Consider the following 7,103-nt stretch of genomic DNA (forward strand, 5'->3'; position numbering starts at 1 on the left):
CTTATATATGCAAAATAGTGTGATAGTCCATCCACCAAAAAAGGCACAAAGGATGATAATATTCACAAGAACATGTGTGTCCCTCAGAATAAAACCCTGTGCGTTTTGTTTGGCAACCTCATCAGTTTTTCATAGAAACAATAGATCTATAAGGAAATTTTCATACTCAGATTGAAAGAAAAACTAAAATGTTTTTGAATAGTCATTTTTCTGCCTTTTTTCCCCCACAGGGAAAATGCAAGGAAAAGCATAGCCTTCTAACAAAGAACCTGTTTTTTTTCCTGAATAATCCTGGCACAGTGAAATTTTGCATCCATTGAAGATTGTGATTAACTCTAGTTTTTCACTGTGAATGCCTGTCTGGCTTTCCTCCAGATCCTAGCTTGTCAGTCAGGTACACACAATTCTGTAGAGTCTGCTCCATTTCACCCTAAAGGGACCAACACAGTATTTAGTCACAACGGAGAGTTGTCCATTAAAATGACAGGGGGGCTGGGAAGACACACAGCATGCTGCACTCACGATATCAAGTATAATAGACTGTTAACAGCTATGCCTTCACCTTTTTCAAGCTCCATTTGTATTGAGGGGAGCTCACTATGTCCTTTCAAGTAAGAAACACCTTTTCATTGTTTTAAATAAAGGAAAATCCTCCCTATTAATATGAGTGATGTTCAGTTGTATGTCTAAATGACAAGGCCACATTCTGGACCACTGCACAAAGCTGAAGTAGTCAAGCTATGTGCAGGGGTTCACCAATAGGATTGGAAAGACAGGGTTGTTGCCCCTGCACAGCCACAAAACACCATTGGAACTGCTTGATGCTTACTGCTACAGTTTTGGGACATTAGAAGCATTAGTGGCTCCTATCTCATTATCAGTGGGAGCTGAATGTACCTCTGGATCCACTGGCCACACCTCAGGCCCACCTCTAAGTCCCTTCCATGTTGTACATAGAGAGCTGCTTCAGGGCTCTGGTACATGGAGTACAGGGGCTGTGCAGCAACCCCACAAGGCTGCGCTTCAGCCTGCCTCAGATCTAGCAATTCTGCTGCATTTAAGGACTTCAGTGCCTGCAGAAAGGGGCAGAATTTCACCCATAAACCTTTCCTTTTTGCACCTATTTGTCGTCTTATTACTACTACTTTCTACTAGGTGGTAGTAGTAGTAATACTTAGAGTCCCCAGCTGAAACCAAAGCCCCATTGTGCCAGGTGCATAGTAAGAGAAGCACAAAGAAGGATAATCCACTGGTTATGGTTCTTAGCTGGTACTTGTGAGATTCTAGTTTAATCCCCTGCTTGGCCACACATTTGCTGTGTGACCGTGGCCAAGTCACTTAGGCCCAGATCCTGAAAATATCAGGTGAAGTTTGGAGCTTAAATATTTTGAGGATCTGAGCCTTAGTCTCTCTGTGCTTCTGTTCTCTATCTGTAAAATGGGATAACCCTCCCTTCCAGGGTGTTGTGAGTCTAAATACATTAAAGATTATGAGATGCTCAATTATTAAGGTGGACCATACCAGTACATAAGATAGTTAGCAAGTCCCTGACCTGATAAGCTTACAGTCTAAATAGACAAAGGGAAATAGAGGCACAGTGAAGTAACTTGCCCAAGGTCAGACAACACAGCAGGGGCAGTGCTAGGCATACAATCTAGATCTCCCATGTTTTGTACTGCTCTAGTGGTGGAAGTGGTATAATAACTGTTTGCACCACTTGTCATCTAATCCTTCTCTGAGGTTAACATGACAGAGGGGTAAAAACAGTTCCTTGCAGTGTACACAAGCTCTTCTGCCTTTGGTAACTCTGATGTAACTTTGAACTCTTTGTCTACCATAGGAACAAAGTTCTAGTGTAGAGAAGGGCTACTTTCAAACTGTGTATTTCGTCTCACATTGAGAGGAAATGTGACAGCTTTATATGCTCAAGCCATATAAAAACCTAGAATCCTTATCTGGAACCATGCAATTAAGAAGTCTCCTAATGCTATTTGTGCATCATCAATATTAATCTGAAAGCATACATACCTAAATTGTGTAGAAAATTGCACTTGCTTATACAGAAGCAGCTTCCAGCCATTACATGGATTAATTATTTAATCAAATAAATTATCCACAGACAGGGAAGTCTGCTTTCTGCTAGCTAAAACCAAATATAATGCATTTCTCAGGCATGGAGAAAATATAACGCAGGCTTTCTGTCCATTGGAAAATAAACTGATTAAAGATGGGCTTATACGTTTTGGCTACATGCCACTAGCTAATTTTTTTTACTACACAGAGACTGAGTCATTTATCTGATTTCCACCACATTTAATGAGGATACCAACCACAATTAACAGCTGTAGCAAGAGAGAATAGTCACCAGGCTATACACACTCCTTCAAGTTGTTCATTTTAGCCCTTGTTCATGATTAATAGGGCTGTCAATCAATGTGACTAAAGATCATGGATATGATCTTTGTTGACAATATACATGTCACTTTGAAATGCATTTTAGTACATTAATCTTGGAGGGAGCAGAAGAAGTGAGGGGAAAACAGTTATTCAGGTTTAAAATGTTAAAAGATACTCTTACGGCTGTCTGTACAGGAATATTAAGTTGTACCCTCCCTTCCGTTTCCAGCAATGTTTGTGTTTTTCTTTCTGTGGATCAGGTTTTCAGCATAAAAGAGTGTTTTCGTTTGAAAGAAAACTTCCCTCTCACACCAGGATTCACAAAGCAGATGCTGCACAGAGAACTTTCCTACATAACTCACAGGGGTACTTATCACAGGACAGATCCTGAAAGGTGGTGAGCAAGTATTGGAATATCCTGGGCCCCGTGACCTTCCACTAATGTCAGCAAAGTTGAGGCTGTGCAAAACCCACAGGATCTGGTGCTACATGCAGGCATGAAGGGACTTAGGTGTTGGACTGCGGAGTGTCATGGAACCTAATTTTTAGGTGCCTAGAAAATCACAGGATCAACACTGTTATCCACTAAGCTGAGTGGAATGCCTATGCTGCCTATACAATGAATGGGGAGAGATAGGCACCTAAGCATGTGATCCACAAAAGCCAGCTCACTAGGCAGGGAGCTTCCTAAGCTAGCCAATGGGAGATGCTGACTAGAAGGGTGTGTGCTAAGTCCTGCCTCCCTCTCGCAGAGATAGGCGCCTAGCTCTGTTTCGCAATCCACGAATAGGAGCCAACCACATAGTGTCAGGCAGCTTAGGTACCTAAGGAGTTTCTTGCAGGAATGAATTTGGTGTCTGCCTTGCTCCACAAAACTCAGTTGAAGGAGGAGGAGCTGCTGCCACCCACACCCACTTTATAACTTTTAGCTCAGTGGTTAGAGCGCTTGCAGGGGACGTGGGAGACCCAGGTTCAATTCTTCTATCTCTACCAGAGGGAGAGCACAGATTTGAATTGGCTCTCCCACCTTTCAGAAGAGTTCTCTAGCCTGAGCTATAGGCTATTCTGATGTGGGGCTCCCTCAGTCTCTTCTGTTGGTATAGATAAATCATTAAATACTTAGGCTAGAGAGAGAATGGGAAAAGGAGTGGGAATGACTCTGTAGTCCAGTGGTTAGAGCACCTGGGAGACCCCCAGTCCAATCTCTCTCCTCCAATCAGTCTTTCATTATTTAGCCACAGGGAAACAGCTTCAACAGGAGAGACCGAGGGAGCCCTACCTCAGAATATCTCAGAGCTCAGTGGTTAGAGCACATTCCTGAAAGGTAGGAGGCCCTTGTTCAATTCCTTTCTTCCCTGACTGTAAAGGGGGAATCAAGAGAATCTGAGTCTCCCACATCCCTGTTGAGTTTGGTAACCACGGGCTAAAAGTTATAAGCTGGATGCCACTGGCGTCTTCTGCAGCCAGATCTGGTGGGCATGCTCAGAGGCCATCTGCTGGATTGGGTCCTACATGGGAGATAGGTGGCCAAACATGATTTGCTCTGGGACTTAGGCAGAAGAGAGGCACCTGAACACCTACAGGGAGGCAGCACCAGCGCTAGGCATAAGCAGACTAAGCAATTGCTTAGGGCCCTGAGCAGCTCAAGAGGGCCCCCTACTAATTGTTAGTATGTGTTTTGGGGGAGAAGTGGTAATATTCCTGCGTAGGGCCTCCAGTGGACTAGCACTATATAGGTGCCAAGGGAACTTTCCCACAGAAAACTTAGGTGCCAAGTAAGATTAGATGCCTACAAGTTTGGTGGGAATTTTGTATATCACAATGAAGCCAAAAGTGGGACTTTGGTGCCTAAATATGAGACTTAGGTACCTTTGTGGATCTCACCTGTGGAGTACAATTCTAAGTTAAGCCCTTTTAGATTCTGGAGCTGAATTTAGATACAAGCTTCTTGAGATGTTAGGAGCTAGATTTTGGCTCAGACTCATCTCTATGAATAACTCATTACATTTTACAAAAATTGCCCAACAAATTGTATGAGCATGAAATGACTTGAAATAACACGTTAATCGCTGAGCTTCCCGCTGTCTCATAAACCCCAGGGAAATCCAAGAACATGTCCCACTAATGCGTTTAGTCAGCATGGCCATCACTTTCTGAGTCTATTCAAATTATCTTTAACTTGAAATGAGGCAAAACTGAGGGTAGTTTTTGTCTTGCAAAACCAAAAATCAGACTGAGTTTGGACTAATCTCCTGTTTCATCCAACCCTCCAAATTTGAGAGGGTGAGGAGAGGGGAAAAGGCATGCACTATTTGTGTTTCTAATGTCAGACTCCTTAAAGACAGGTTTCACATGCAAACTTGATTAAAGAGATACTGCCAGCTAGGCTAGGTCCAATATGTAAGTTTTCTTAAAAAAAAAAAAAAAAAGGGATAAAATATCTAATATCGATAGGCATGTTTTAGGCAATTTTTAAAAGTAAATTATTAGAAAACAGAGTTTAGTTTGAATTTTAATGGGAGATTTGGATGCTTTAGGAATTCAGGATCAGACCCATTTAATTAGGAAGGAGCATGTGCTTGTCTAAACACTATGTACCCAATCCTGGGAATTTTGCCATTGACTTCAGTAGGAGTGAGGTTTTGTCCCTGGAGTTAATGAAGTCTCACAAAAGAACTAAATTTAGCTCTGACACTTGTGGTAATTATCAGACCTACACAATGAGAGCTTGCTCCTGTAGAAGTCATTGGGAGTCTTGACATTGACTTTAGTGGGAGCGGGATTGGGGCTCTGAATGGATTTATATGTAAATCTGATAAATTTGAAAGTTTTATTTCCTCTCACAATGGAAGCCTTGCTTTAATGAGGCTGAGGACGAATAAAGCAAAGGCAAATATCCATTGCTAAAATAGGAATTGTTTAGTGGGATGATTGGCAGCCTATCAGTTTGGAGATAACCATTTTTCTACAGTGTTTATAGAAAGTCCTGCCTCTCTTCTTAAACCATTTATTCCACTAATCAGTGAATCACAAAGCAAGATAAACATTTGTTCAGAGTTAATAAACCTAATTATAATTTTTATAATTAAATTTTAAGAGCCACCTGATTTTACACTGAATCAGTCTTATAATTTCAGCAGTAAATATCTGATGTTATATTGTGATGAAGCTACGAATGAATAAGGCCACTTTTTTGATTAATTAGAATTTTGTTGCCAAGGAATTAATCTGTTTTCCCTTCTCTATTGGAAAAAAAATCCTCCTCTAAAATGAGTTTCTCAGCAGGGATAATTATAGAAAATGTGGAGTAAACTCCAGTGGTAGACAACGTTTTTCAACATTACATTGTTTTCTTGGACTAAGAGGTGGGAGGAAAAATAATCCAGAGATGGGTCATTTTTAGCCTGAGCATTAACTAAGCAGAAAGTAAGCACTGGATCTGAGACCTTCTGGTCAAAGACTGTGTCCCTCTTGGGTGAAATGGAGAAGTGGTTCATCTCAGATTGTAACTGCCTGTGTTCAAGTCAGAACTGGCTACAGGGCTGAAGTCCATACCAATTAGCTGCTGCCGTAAGACTGATGGGTCACTGCCGCACAAATATACAGAACTATACTTCCTTAGATGATCCTTTGGGTTGACTCCCACCTCCTTAATACCTAAGGGAACGAAGATGATGATCATTGAATTGATGGGCTGAAAAGTGAATTAATAACACCACAGTGACTCCATTGTAGCCAATGGAGTTACTCAGGATTCACACAGATGTAAAGGAGAACTGAATCTGTCTGTGAGTGTGTGCATTGTAAACTACTATCTAACCTATGTGTATGAGTAATACATATATACTCGGATGGTGTTTTAAATTGTTGTGCAATGTTGTTGTGACTTGCAACACTAGTAGTGGCTGCATTTCATTGTTTGATTGTAAGCTTCCTGGGGCAGGGACCTTTTGGTTTCTTTGTTGTGTTTGTTTATTCTCTGTGAAATGCTTATCATACCTGTGAGCTTCATAATAAATGATGTAGTGGCTCTTATATAGAGAGAGAGATTTGTGACACTTCTTGGAATGTATAAAATGCTATATAAATAAAATACATTATTATATATTTTTTATCTTTTGGAATTTCTATAGAGTCAGGAGGTGTCCAAGGCAAACACAGCTTTGGAAAATTGTGAAGGATAGTGACTGTGTGGCACAGGCCGGGCTCTGAATGCTGTGCCTTAGGCTCATTTGTGTTGGTAAATATTTCAGGTGTTAGTTCAATGCACCTGCTAAAATCACATGCTTTTCACAAAGTGTGAAATTGAGTAGCCTGAAGACAATACCCTAATGCACAGATGCATGACTGCAGTTTGAGTACTTCTAGGCAAGTGAAGTATTTTATTGCTTAGTTAACACTGGGAATAACATCAACAATGATACGCTTGGACACTCGGCTGTACGGACCTTTGGTGTCTATGACCACGCTGTATGGCTTTATTGCAGGTGTCTAAAAGGTCCACAGGGTCATTACTGATCTGGTGTAGCCAGGTTAATCGGGCTACCACATGATTGCTGCTGACCAGGCAGTGTCCTCTCCTGACCTGAAGTCTGATTCTCAAGGCTCGATGTGAGGGAATTTTGTCTCTGAGGTGGGCAACATGACCAAAAAGGGTCAGCCAGCAGTGGCCAATAATGACTTTAGTCCTCTCAAGGCCAATTCTC

The 7,103-nt window shown here is 41.4% G+C and overlaps 1 long non-coding RNA gene across 1 annotated transcript; it reads left to right on the plus strand.

The window, feature by feature from the left end:
* Positions 1-2,766: 2,766 nt before the first annotated feature.
* LOC120404990 lies at positions 2,767-5,770 on the plus strand. Its single transcript, XR_005598301.1, has 3 exons — positions 2,767-2,794; positions 3,633-3,721; positions 5,683-5,770. It is a non-coding gene; the product is annotated as an uncharacterized LOC120404990 (long non-coding RNA).
* The last annotated feature ends 1,333 nt before the right edge of the window (positions 5,771-7,103 follow it).

Source organism: Mauremys reevesii, linkage group 4, assembly GCF_016161935.1.
Source record: "Mauremys reevesii isolate NIE-2019 linkage group 4, ASM1616193v1, whole genome shotgun sequence".
NCBI classification, from domain to species: domain Eukaryota; kingdom Metazoa; phylum Chordata; order Testudines; family Geoemydidae; genus Mauremys; species Mauremys reevesii.